This window comes from Chrysemys picta, chromosome 5 (genome assembly GCF_011386835.1).
Source record: "Chrysemys picta bellii isolate R12L10 chromosome 5, ASM1138683v2, whole genome shotgun sequence".
NCBI classification, from domain to species: Eukaryota; Metazoa; Chordata; order Testudines; family Emydidae; genus Chrysemys; species Chrysemys picta.
This window is the reverse complement of record NC_088795.1, coordinates 46,348,933-46,361,330: the sequence shown is the minus strand read 5'-3', so window position 1 is coordinate 46,361,330 and position 12,398 is coordinate 46,348,933. Positions and strand designations below refer to the sequence as shown.

The following is a 12,398-nucleotide window of genomic DNA, read 5'->3' as shown; positions in this document are numbered from 1 at the left end:
ATACTCTTCTTTACCACTTCCCAGCCTCTTTCAATTGCCCACCCTCTTCACCTTAGAGCTCGCTATGCAAAGATTTCTAAAGTGACTTCCTACTGAAAAAAACATGCTCTAATATTTCACATGCGCAAATTCACCCTGGAGTGCACAAGTATCACATTGTCATCATCATAGTCAACACATTCCTCACAATTACATTATCAGCTGCTTGCATTGTTTGTCCTTATGGGTTGGGTGGGAATGCACAGAACTGCTGTGTGAAAAATGTCCAAGTGCAAGGATCAGTTTTTCTTCTTGTGAATTTTTTCTCCCAGTCTTTATATGATTTCCATGTGCTCCCATTATTGTATCAGGAGCATAAAGAGCACTAAATATATATGCAAAGTAAAGGCAACACTGGACTATGAGATTAAGGTGCCTTTACCTGGATTCTTTTATGATTATCATAAGTAAACAAAATGTTACTCCTATCCTGTACTTTGTGATGCTGCTGTCTTCTCTGCTGTCCTTTTCTTCTTTTAACTTAGACTTTCCTCCATCTCTAAACATTCTTTTACCTGAAAGTTTTCATTCTTTCAATATATCAATGCAACATTTAAACATTCCTCACATAAATTGCCAAATCGTTTCTAAAGATAATGCTGATCCCAAATTCTGGATACAAAAGCAGCTAACACTGTCCCCTGCAGAACTTTGGGGGAGTGTGAATCTCGACTCTAACTTTGCACCTGGCCCCTCCCTCTGAGCAAAACCAAAGAACCAGTCACCACTGAAGTTTAGGAACATCTGGATTTGGATCCAAATTTGCAGCATCTTACATGTTTTAGATTCTTCTTTAAAGATGCATGATAAAATTACAGCACTGTGTGTCACTTTAGGAAGAAGTACCTTGCAGCAATGGTTCTTACTTTCCAGTGTCATAATACTACTACTTCAGGTGCCTTCCTTCTACCTAATAAAAGTGTTTTTTTACTAGAGTTTTGTTTTGGGTGCCATCTTGATGATGTGTAAACTATACCACCCCAGGAAACACTGTGACCCAGACACCTCCTTCAACTCACTATTCCTCCCTAATTTTCTCCTTGTTGCAAAAGAGTAGCAACTGCCAGCTGGCCTATCCAGCCGTAAATTGCTACTCTATCTACAACAGTAACTCAGCTACTCTGGCCAGAGAGAGATGGGGAGAGTAGAGGCAAGGCTTGCCCATTCAACACCTATCTGCTCCAGGGAGAGGGTAAGCATAAATGGAGCATTTCATTCCCATAACTATGTACCTGACTCAAAGTCTGCATAGCCCATGAAAGGAAGTTCCTACATTGGCATCTGAACTGTTCCACACCATGCTTGTGAGACTAGGATTTAAAGCTCCACTGTAGGTAGAGTGACCACAACAAAACGGGGACTGGTGGCACTGGCAGATACAGCCCAAGTCCTGGCCTACTCAGCTTGACACTTTTTACATGAGACATACAGTCGTCCCAAAAAGTTGTAAAGCTTATAAGGATGGCAAATGTACAAAATCAAGTGTGAAATCTAGACTTTTTTTATATTGTACAGATTTCTATGAACTAATAGCAATATCTGCTAACCTTTAAAAAAAAAGATACATAACCCACATTCTTGATGAAAATTCAGGAAATTTTGATCTGCTCGAGCCTACTTTAGAGATCCTTCCCAGAATATTTCAGCATCTCCAGAGCAATAATCACATATCTTTAAAAGCCTAAATAAATAAAAAGGGCTTTCATGAAAAATTTTTGGTCCTTCTCACTGAGCATTTATATAGTTCTACCATCTGTAGCTTTCTCCCTCCACCATTAATGGATTTATTTCTTACTCGATTATCCTTTCCACATCAGGTATGAGAGTACAAGCTTCAGCTCTTTCTGATTTTGAGCGCTTAGTGCTTTCCATTTTCTATGACTGATTCATATTCCAAAGTTCAAAGGTAAAGGTTCTGAAATTATCTCTTAAGTGACCTAGAATTTTTGCAGCCTGTGAAACAGACAATTGAATTTTTCTGAAGAGACAGTGAATGCTTTAAAATATCTCCTTTGAATATATTAAGTATACTGAAGATTTATCTTTAGGTAGCAATCCCAGCACCTTCTGCCACTAACCCAAACAGTATAAGCATTTTCTGGTGATTGTTATGTCACAGAATAATACTTTTTCTCTGTTAGAATTAGAACATGCACAAATTAAAATCTGGGAAATTGACACTAAATCAGATAGTTTATAATACTCTTGTTACAGATGGCTTGCAAGCCAAGTTCGATTAAATAAACTTTTACAAAATGTGTTGAAATTCTGTAGTATTGTTAGTTACCCCCATTAACTACCAGAGCCATTAACCAAAGTTCAAGTCACTGTGAGTTGTTTCCCGTAGGAGAAGAAACTGATGCAGGAGATAGTTTTGATGCAATCCTGATTATTTACCAAGAATGTACACAAAGTCCTGCTTCCCTGAGTACAGAAAGAATCAAACAGAAGCTCACTGCTCCAAGCCCCCTTCAGCCAGCACTCAGCCCAAAGGCTCTCTCTCTCTGGGTGTTTCTCAGAACCATACACTCAGCGCTTTCAGACTGACTTTGTTTTTTCTCTGTTTCTTTCTCTGTGGTGTTTCTCTAGCTGCTCTCTCTCACACTCATACCACACTACTAAAACTATACTCAGCTAAGCTCCTGTCCCACATAGTTCAATTTCTGAGTGGCCTCACGTGCATCTTTGTTTGGGGGCAGTGATATATATCTGTGTCTTGGGTGAAACAATAACAGTTAAGGAGACCCGCTGTTTTTTACAGCTATCAGAAAGAAAGTGTGGTGGTTATGACATTTCACACATCCCACAACAGTATTATCACTGCCTTGGACTTCAGATTGCACTGACCAGTCCCAAATCAAGGTGGCTAGCAGCAACTTGCTGCCAGAACTCTATCTTGCGAAAGGTGGCAAAAACTGATTTGTCGTACCTGTGGTATTACTATTGATTTTTCTCTTTTGATTGTGCCATAGGCAGACATTCTCCCACAGGGATGATGCATGCAAATAGAGGTGGGATGTGTGCAAAGGAGCAACCTACACATACCCTGCATGTAAGAAGACATCCTGGGAGAGTTTATATTTGCCCAAGGCTCAGTATCTCTGATCACCAAGACAAATGTCCATCCACACTGCCCCCTTACACAGGGCAGTGCCTTAAATGGCAGAATCTAGTCCAGTCATCTCATTAGGACAAAGCAGATTGCTCCCTCACGTGCATTGGTTCCACTCCGCTGGCTGGTGTGGATGGGGGAAGGGCTATGACTCTGTCCTCTCCTCATTGCTCCCCACACCTTTTCTGGAGACTTGCTCCCCGGGGACAGGGAATAGACACAAGTACTTGCTGTACTCCCCAGAGCACAGGGAGGACAGGGACAGCTAGTGTAGTAGGCTCCTGTGCAGCTGCACAAGAGATGGGAGGCTTGTGTGGCTGAGCAAAACCCATCATAATTTAGCCCTTGTTATTTAATAAGGGTAGTGTTTTGAATTTCCATACAAGACTGCAGAGTGCCTTACAGCCACTAACAGGCCAATCTTGAGGGGCATGGAGATCTTTTATCTCCTGTGTACTGAAGTTCTGTGCTGACTGGCTGTTCCTGAGGTACATCAGAAGAGTCCAATAGGGGACACGGAGTGCTCCAGAGCAGAGACTGGAAAACCAGTAGAGGAGGCAATAGGCCCATGAATGGGACTTCAGTGATGGAGATTAATGGTACAAAACAGGCATTAATTCTAAAGAATATTCTTCAAATGTAGCCTGTGCATGAGATTTCAATGAATTTTAACTAGATGAAAGAGAGTGAATTGTTCTGTGATTAAGAAAATTTGGGACAAAAAATGTAAAGCACAGAGTGCTACATTTCTTAAAGAACCAATATTTTAATTAACTAAAACTAATTAACCAATTTACTTGTAAAGTCTCAGAAAATGTATTCTGTAGCCAAAGAGTAAGAGCTGTAATTTCAGTGAGTATATGCTATATTCTTCATAAGTAACAAAGTGGTTGAATCTCTGCATAAAACTACAAAATTCAACTCCACTTTAACTGTGAAATTGTGAAAAACACTTCCATAAAGTATCTGAGCATAGTATTGAACTCTACCCTCTGTCCTGTATGAATGCCAGCCCTGTAACTATGTGCCATCGTATTATTTTCTAGTGGCAAGTCTATAGGCTAAACTACTACAGCTAATGGGATTCTCTTTATGGTTTTGGAACACAAAGTTGTAGGATCTAAAATTATTGCTCATTATTAAATCTGTGAGCCCAATTCTATCCCCCGGTGTATTGGTACAGCTCCAGGTGATTGTACCCTAGAAGGCAGTGGTGAGTCAATTATGCTCTCATATTAAAAGGTGCAATTTAGCATACTGGAGTCTACAATAAAGACTAGACTCTACACTACATCACATTGTTCTATATTGTACTAACTATTGTACTGATAATTAAATAAGTCTTTCAGGAGAAACTTATTTGTTTGACACATTTTACACTTTGTATAGTGCCATTACACCTACTGCACTATACGAAAACAATAGCACTGGAGTGATTGACCAGCAAAAAGTCAACCTGATTAAATAGCCTACTTTACAAATTTGATAAAAATGTTTAGAAATGTGAAATTTATCATATACTCTGTTTACAATGATTTTGCACCATTTTAAATGAAAATCAAGAAACCGAGTCACATACATGTCAGTACTAATCAAAACGGGTATTCTGAGTACTGTTTCCACTACAGCACCATGGAATTCTGCTTTACTAAAGAAGGAGCTTTCTGTGATAACACAATACTTAACCTACCACTTCTCTAAATCCTATATTACACACACACACACACACACACAAAAATGTATATATAGATGCAAGAGTATCATAGCCAGTACATCAAAAGTTAGTGTCATTATAGGAAAACATGTATATTTAACCAACTACTCCGACAGAATCATTTTACCACAGTGTTGCCATTGCCTTTGGTTTGGAGAAGAAAAATACTATTTTATCTGCACTGTAAAATGTAACAGTGACTAAGACCAACAAGTTTAATGCAGCAAATTTAAAAAGAGAAGATTAATATTCTGGTATGCTTAATAAATACTGCAAGTGCCACAAATGACTTCATATCCCAATGAGATAAATAAGACTCTTATAGTTGATCAAACTAGATATAGTTCAAAGTTAAATAAAAGTAATAGGTAGATTTTCTTTTATATCTAGCTTGAGCACAACTTTTTCTAGGTTAATCAAATGTGCTCACTGTTCTAGGTTGAAAAGTAGGGGAAAATCTGTGTCTTAAAAAAATCTTTAACAGATATGTCAAGTTCTTACTCTTAAACGACCATCACAATGACTATTATTTTATATCTTTGTTGGCACTCATCACATAAGCCAATGATAGAATGGGCTTTGACAATGATCTGCTTTTCAGCCCCTAGAGATGGCCACTAATTCAGTGCAGAGGTATTTTGGTGGGGCAGTGGGAAATTGTGCTGCTGCTGCCATTCACATTGTGCCTGTTCTGTGACTTAACGAAAGATAATTCATGTCTTCAGGATTGTAAATCTGGCATCTACTACTGGTGACTCCTCTTCTAAACCTGGTAAAGATCCAAACAAATATAATTGTCATAGGAAGAGGTTGTATATGTAAATTAGATCATTTAAGATCATTGCTAAGGTTCTTGCTTATCGACTGAAACTAGGCAAATCTTTACAACAACACTATCATGTTTTTTTGTCTTATAAAAATTGTATTTTCATCAATAATGGCACATCATTGAAAACTGGCATACTATATATCCTCAGGCATACTATATTTTCCTCACACTTCTCAAATTGAACTTTGTTATTCTAAGTAGAAAAATGAGGAAGCAAGGACTCCTATGGAAGTGGAAGAACTAAAATGAAAACTCAGACACTTGTCACTGAAAAGAAATAACTGAGGGAATATTACTATGGAGAAAAAAACTTTTCAGACCTGAAAACAAACAATATTCCTTACATAGGAAGTAACAGTGATAAACAATTTCTGTTGCCATGACGCTGTTAAAACTAAAACCTTAACAAAAGTCACAGAACTCCTTCATCCATGACACTTACAGTGCAAATGGCAAAATAACAGAATATCTTCTGGGCTGGTTTCTCTGCTTAAAAAAATAGTTTATGCTTCAAGGAAAAGTTTGAAAAAACAAACATTCCTTTAGAAACTAGTTTTCCATTTTCTTCTCTTCTCTTCTCACTACCCTGGACTTTGTAAGAAAATAGGCTCTTTAAGAATTTATCTGCTCCAGCTGCTTAGTACATATTTGAAATCTATCTTCTGTTTGTGATGTCACTGTCATCTCCACTGCAATTAAGTGGAAGAACAAAGATTTCTGATGTCTTTGGCTTGCAAAGAAAGAGAAGAAGACATAGCACCATGTTTTCATGTACAAGCCCAAAGAGATAAAGAATAGGAAAGAGAACTTAGATACTTATTGTGATGGAAAATCCTAAAAGAGGTGGAGGGAGAGATGGATAGGTAGACAGAGAGAGATTGCTGGAAAATATTTTTATTCTATTTTATTGGTCAACAGTGTGACCAATGCTTTACATAAACAGAGGAAGATATGGTCCATGCTCCAGAGCTTGCCATCCAGATAGACAGAAAAACAGAGTGCTCTGGAGTACAAGAAGGTTATCATAGAATTTTTTTTAAATAAGTGTGCAACAGTAGTTCTAATTTAGATGTACCAATAAGGATAAGTGTGGTAAGAACGGTGTGCCTTAAGAAGGAATCTGAATGAAGATATATTGGTAACTTGCACACTACAGGTGATAGAGAGTTCCAGGCATGTGATACAGTGGATCTTCAGTGAGACCCACTCATATTTATCGCTGTTTGAAGGGTATTGTTCACGAAAAGATCAACACAGTCAAGCTAGGAAATTATGAATAATTGTGTGGAAGAGAAAGTTTATTGATGGTCTCAATGACATAATAGATATTCTCCATCTCTAATTACAACCCTATGTCATATGTGTACTAAGTCATCTATCCATCAGGGAAAGACACAGTTAATATCTTTTATGAAATACCTTTTATACAGACATAGTATTATACAGACATTTAACAAAAAGAGATGCTTCCTCATCTGATGAAATCAAAAAGAACCACAAAATAATTGTGTCATTTGCTCACAATGTCCACAGTTGGATCAATGACGACTTTGCCTCTTTGTGCCTCAACATCAATCAGGGACTTCATCTGTGAGCATTCCATTATAATAGAATACGTATTTCTCATGTTTATAATTTATCCCAGTATAAATTAGAAGTAGTAGTAGAATATCCTCCTTTCTGTAACCATGTGATACTCCCTTTATTGTCAAAGGAACTGCCATATTTACACATATTGGCGCCAATTCAGCAAAGCACTCAGTGGGACTCAAAGTTGTCAATAGAACTACTCATGACTCTAATTGAGTAAGATACTTAAGTGCATGCCTATCATTAAGCCTGTGAATAGTCCTACTGAAGTCAATGGGATAGTCATATGCGTACAGACAGGCACACACTTAAGTACCCAGCTGAATCAGGGCTCTCTTGCTTGAAGTTAAATGCAAGTTTACGTGCTTTGCTGAATCAGGGCCATTTAAGAGGAGAATAGACACCTACATGCTGAAAATAATCATGTTTTCAAAATAAAAACCTACAACTCACCACCACCACTGCATTTATATACAAAAAATGACATGTGGAACCTACTGCTGTTACTCAATGTAATTTTTAAAAAAGGATTTTCTCTCTATTTAATTAAGAACAGATTCTGGAATATAGGATACAATTATTTACCAAACCTCATATTTCAGGGAATAATATGATCGCTAGATGGGTTCAGGAAGAAAATCTTCCCTGGTCCCAAAGCCCAACCAAGTCAATTGAAAGATTCCTCTTGACTTCACTGGAATTTGGATCAGGCCCTTGACTTGCAGTATTTCACAATTACAATAGGTGTATTATAAGGATGTCATGCCTTCTTCCAAAGCTAGATATCTAATTAGATGACACATTGATCTAATCCACTATGGAAGTTCTTTTGCTCCACCATATTCACAACTAATACTGCAGCATTTTTGACATCTTTGAAAAAAGGAAAGCAATTTCTTCTTTGCCACTCCACTGTTTAAAAAACAACTTGTACCACACCAATCTTATGGCAATTCACTCTTACACTATCAGGCTGCATCATAGGATAGATTTACAAGTCCTAAGGTTAATCTGTGCTTCAGCATTGTGGCTAAAAGAAATAGGGCATTTGGCCTATTAGTATATTTCAAAATCTGTCTCTGGTTAGTTACTGTGAATGCATGACCTTAATTTATGCCTTTACTTTCATGCGCTTCACTGTCGTAACACAAGGAAACCAATTAGTCACAGAACACAGAATTCCAAAGCAGGATGTAAAATTTAAAGAAGGTTATGGTCAATGAAAAAAGGACACAACAAGCAAACAAAACAGAAAATTAGCTATTAAATCTTTCAAGATGCTTTCCCCACAGATTATTTTTAAATATTTCTAATTCTGAATAGCTTTCCAGGGAAGATTAGGATTAAGTCATTGTTCTTTTTTCAGGGGTGGGTGGGAAACAAATCCAAAGCCTCTTTTTTTTCTATTTGAATTATATGACTTACTACCTACAATTTAAGAGCCAGGATTACTTAAAACAGATATCTGCTAGTATTATATCTACTGTCACTACAGTTGTAGCTCTCAATTCCCTGCCTGAAAGTGTCTACTTGTAGGGCAAATGATATGGTTATAGTCAGACATATCAAAAGATTAAAACTACACAGAGGCCATGTCTACACTAGCAAGCTTACAACGGCACAGCTGTACCGATGAAGCTGCGCAACTGTGAGATTGCTCACGTAGCTGCTCTATACCGACGGGAGCAAATTCCTCCGTGAACATAATAAAACCACCTCCATGAGCGACGGTAGCAGCTCTCCCACCAACATAGCACTATCCACACTGGCACTTCTGTTGGTGTAACCAATGTCACTCTGGGGTCTGTTTTTTCACATCCCTGAGTGACATAATTTATACCGACAAAAGTGGTAGTGTAGACATGGTCTTAGGGAGGCAAGGCATTGTCCTAACAAGTTAGTCATTTTCCTGGGTGTATTAGCTAGAGAAAGAATGGTACAGAAATGTCCAAACTGCTCATCCATCTACAAGCATCTTCTTAAATATATGTCCTACACATGAGTTATATGGCTAGTGGGACTGCTGGGACTGCTATTTTTAATTTGTTTTATCACCTTTTGGAAGTCGAGACTCTACTGCTAGAAGTGACATACAATTTCAGTCAATGCTAGACAATACCAAGACATCTAAAGAAGTGCTATTGGTTACAGGCAGACCATCTGGAAATTCTCTCACTGAAGATGTTGGCAACCTAGATCAGATAACGAATAATGGACTTACAACTTATTAGGCTTTCCTCTTCCCCCAGTCATGGCTACTTTTATCATCCCCAATGCAGAGGGACCACTGCAGGAAGGGTGATACAGCCCCAAGCTGTGTTATCACCACATCCAGCCACTGCAGAGCCACCCCACTTCCTGTCCCCAACCTTCTCACTCTGTTGCTTCCCTCAAGTGCATACACCCTGCAGAGAACTCTTGTAGGGTCCTAAGAAGGCGGATGGGGGAAAAGAATGATGCTGTGGAGGTAGGGGACTCTCCCATTCCCTTCTCATTCAGAGGGGACACAATCTGCCATATAGGTTTCTCTTTTAATGGAATAATACCTAAAAAAACATTATACCCATAAGGGTCATCACAATCTGGACTTATGAAGCTGCACAGGAGGAGGGAGGTGCACAAGAAGCCTCCCGCCTTTTCCCAACTGGACAAGATGCTCTCAAATAGTAGTCACTGAGCTCTGTGAGTACAGGGTCTACTCAGACCTGCTCCCCTGAGGGCAACAAATCACCAAAAAGGGAAAAGAAAGGATTATAGACCTGCGCCCATTCAGCACCAGCCCACAGAGCATGTTTGGTACACCAGAAGGGGCTATCTGTTCCATCCTAATGATGGAACAGATTATACACGGAGCATCCCCAGGAGAGAGTAAATACTGACAAAAATAAAATTACCTAATACAAATTACAGATCAATCCTATATAATGCTGACCTATAGTAATCTTTTGTTGATTATTGCAAGAAAACTCACTAGACCAGGTAATTATCTGTAAAAAAAATAAATCTGATGAGTTTAAAGTGTGTCATTATGGTTTGTGTCTCAGTGATCTCTGTATAAAATGTGTTCATTTTGCAAATAAGATATGGATATACATAGTTACACAAAATAACTTCATTAATATCACCACAGTTCCAGTATAATCTATATTGGAAAATGGCAAAAGAATACAGGAAATTTATAGGAATCTGTTCCTCCTATTGTACTTACTGATTGATCTATTAAGACTGATAGAATCATAGAATCATAGAATATCAGAGTTGGAAGGGACCTCAAGAGGTCATCTAGTCCAACCCCCTGCTCAAAGCAGGACCAATTCCCAGCTAAATCATCCCAGCCAGGGCTTTGTCAAGCCGGGCCTTAAAAACCTCCAAGGAAGGAGACTCCACCACCTCCCTAGGTAACGCATTCCAGTGTTTCACCACCCTCCTAGTGAAATAGTTTTTCCTGATATCCAACCTGGACCTCCCCCACCGCAACTTGAGACCACTGCTCCTTGTTCTGTCATCTGCCACCACTGAGAACAGCCGAGCTCCATCCTCTTTGGAACCCCCCTTCAGGTAGTTGAAGGCTGCTATCAAATCCCCCCTCATTCTTCTCTTCTGGAGACTAAACAATCCCAGTTCTCTCAGCCTCTCCTCATAAGTCATGTGCTCCAGACCCCTAATCATTTTTGTTGCCCTCCGCTGGACTCTTTCCAATTTTTCCACATCCTTCTTGTAGTGTGGGGCCCAAAACTGGACACAGTATTCCAGATGAGGCCTCACCAATGTCGAATAAAGGGGAACGATCACGTTCCTCGATCTGCTGGCAATGCCCCTACTTATACAGCCCAAAATGCCGTTAGCCTTCTTGGCAACAAGAGCACACTGTTGACTCATATCCAGCTTCTCGTCCACTGTGACCCCTAGGTCCTTTTCAGCAGAACTGCTACCTAGCCATTCGGTCCCTAGTCTGTAGCAGTGCATGGGATTCTTCCGTCCTAAGTGCAGGACTCTGCACTTGTCCTTGTTGAACCTCATCAGGTTTTTTTCTGCCCAATCCTCTAATTTGTCTAGGTCCCTCTGTATCCGATCCCTACCCTCTAGTGTATCTACCACGCCTCCTAGTTTAGTGTCATCTGCAAACTTGCTGAGAGTGCAGTCCACACCATCCTCCAGATCATTAATAAAGATATTAAACAAAACCGGCCCCAGGACCGACCCTTGGGGCACTCCACTTGAAACCGGCTGCCAACTAGACATGGAGCCATTGATCACTACCCGTTGAGCCCGACGATCTAGCCAGCTTTCTATCCACCTTACAGTCCATTCATCCAGCCCATACTTCTTTAACTTGGTGGCAAGAATACTGTGGGAGACAGTATCAAAAGCTTTGCTAAAGTCAAGAAATAACACATCCACTGCTTTCCCCTCATCCACAGAGCCAGTTATCTCATCATAGAAGGCAATTAGGTTAGTCAGGCACGACTTCCCCTTCGTGAATCCATGCTGACTGTTCCTGATCACTTTCCTTTCCTCTAAATGTTTCATAATTGATTCCTTGAGGACCTGCTCCATAATTTTTCCAGGGACTGAGGTGAGGCTGACTGGCCTGTAGTTCAGTCAGCCTCACCTCAGTCCCTGGAAAAATTATGACCAGATAGACCAGATCCTCAGCTGTTGTAAATTGATGTAGCTCCATTAACTTCAAAGAGTTATGTGGATTTATGCCAGCATCTAGCTTTCCATTATTTGTTTCTGAAGCCACCTGAAAAGCATTTTAAAGAGAGATTTTAGTAAAATTTAAACAATGGGCAACATAAAATATGTTCATGTTTAAAATGCCCCCATATGAAAGAAACTTTACAAAGTCTGGCATGAATATTAGTACTCAGACCCTCTCACATGGTCAATTCAAATGTATTGGACATAGTAACATCTAGAGCACACACCCAATTTAAATACCCTTTTCACCTTAGCCATTCAGAAATCCCCTTCATATCCTGCTACCACCTTTGCTGTCATAATTCACTTTCTGTTTTTCTCCAGTCCAAACAACAGTTAATGTTTGGTTTATAATTAGGCATAGAAGGAATGGATTTTTATCAGTAAATGTCGGTAAATGTTGATTTCAC

The 12,398-nt window shown here is 39.3% G+C and overlaps 1 protein-coding gene and 1 long non-coding RNA gene across 3 annotated transcripts in view; one reads left to right on the top strand and one right to left on the bottom strand.

Moving 5' to 3' along the window:
• JADE1 (jade family PHD finger 1) overlaps positions 1–12,023 on the bottom strand; it is a 149,539-nt gene extending 137,516 nt beyond the window's left edge. Inside the window, exons 1-2 of one of the 2 annotated variants that reach the window (XM_065597693.1) lie at positions 11,921–12,023; positions 10,493–10,509 (exon numbers count right to left, since the gene is read on the bottom strand). The gene's annotated coding sequence lies outside the window, so the exon portion shown is untranslated. Of the gene's footprint in view, positions 1–10,492; positions 10,512–11,920 lie in introns of those variants that run through there. The other variant, XM_065597694.1, reaches the window with a different exon arrangement.
• Positions 1–12,398, top strand: part of LOC112060397 (uncharacterized) — a 35,148-nt gene that overhangs the window by 8,097 nt on the left and 14,653 nt on the right. The gene's annotated exons all lie outside the window — the stretch shown is intronic.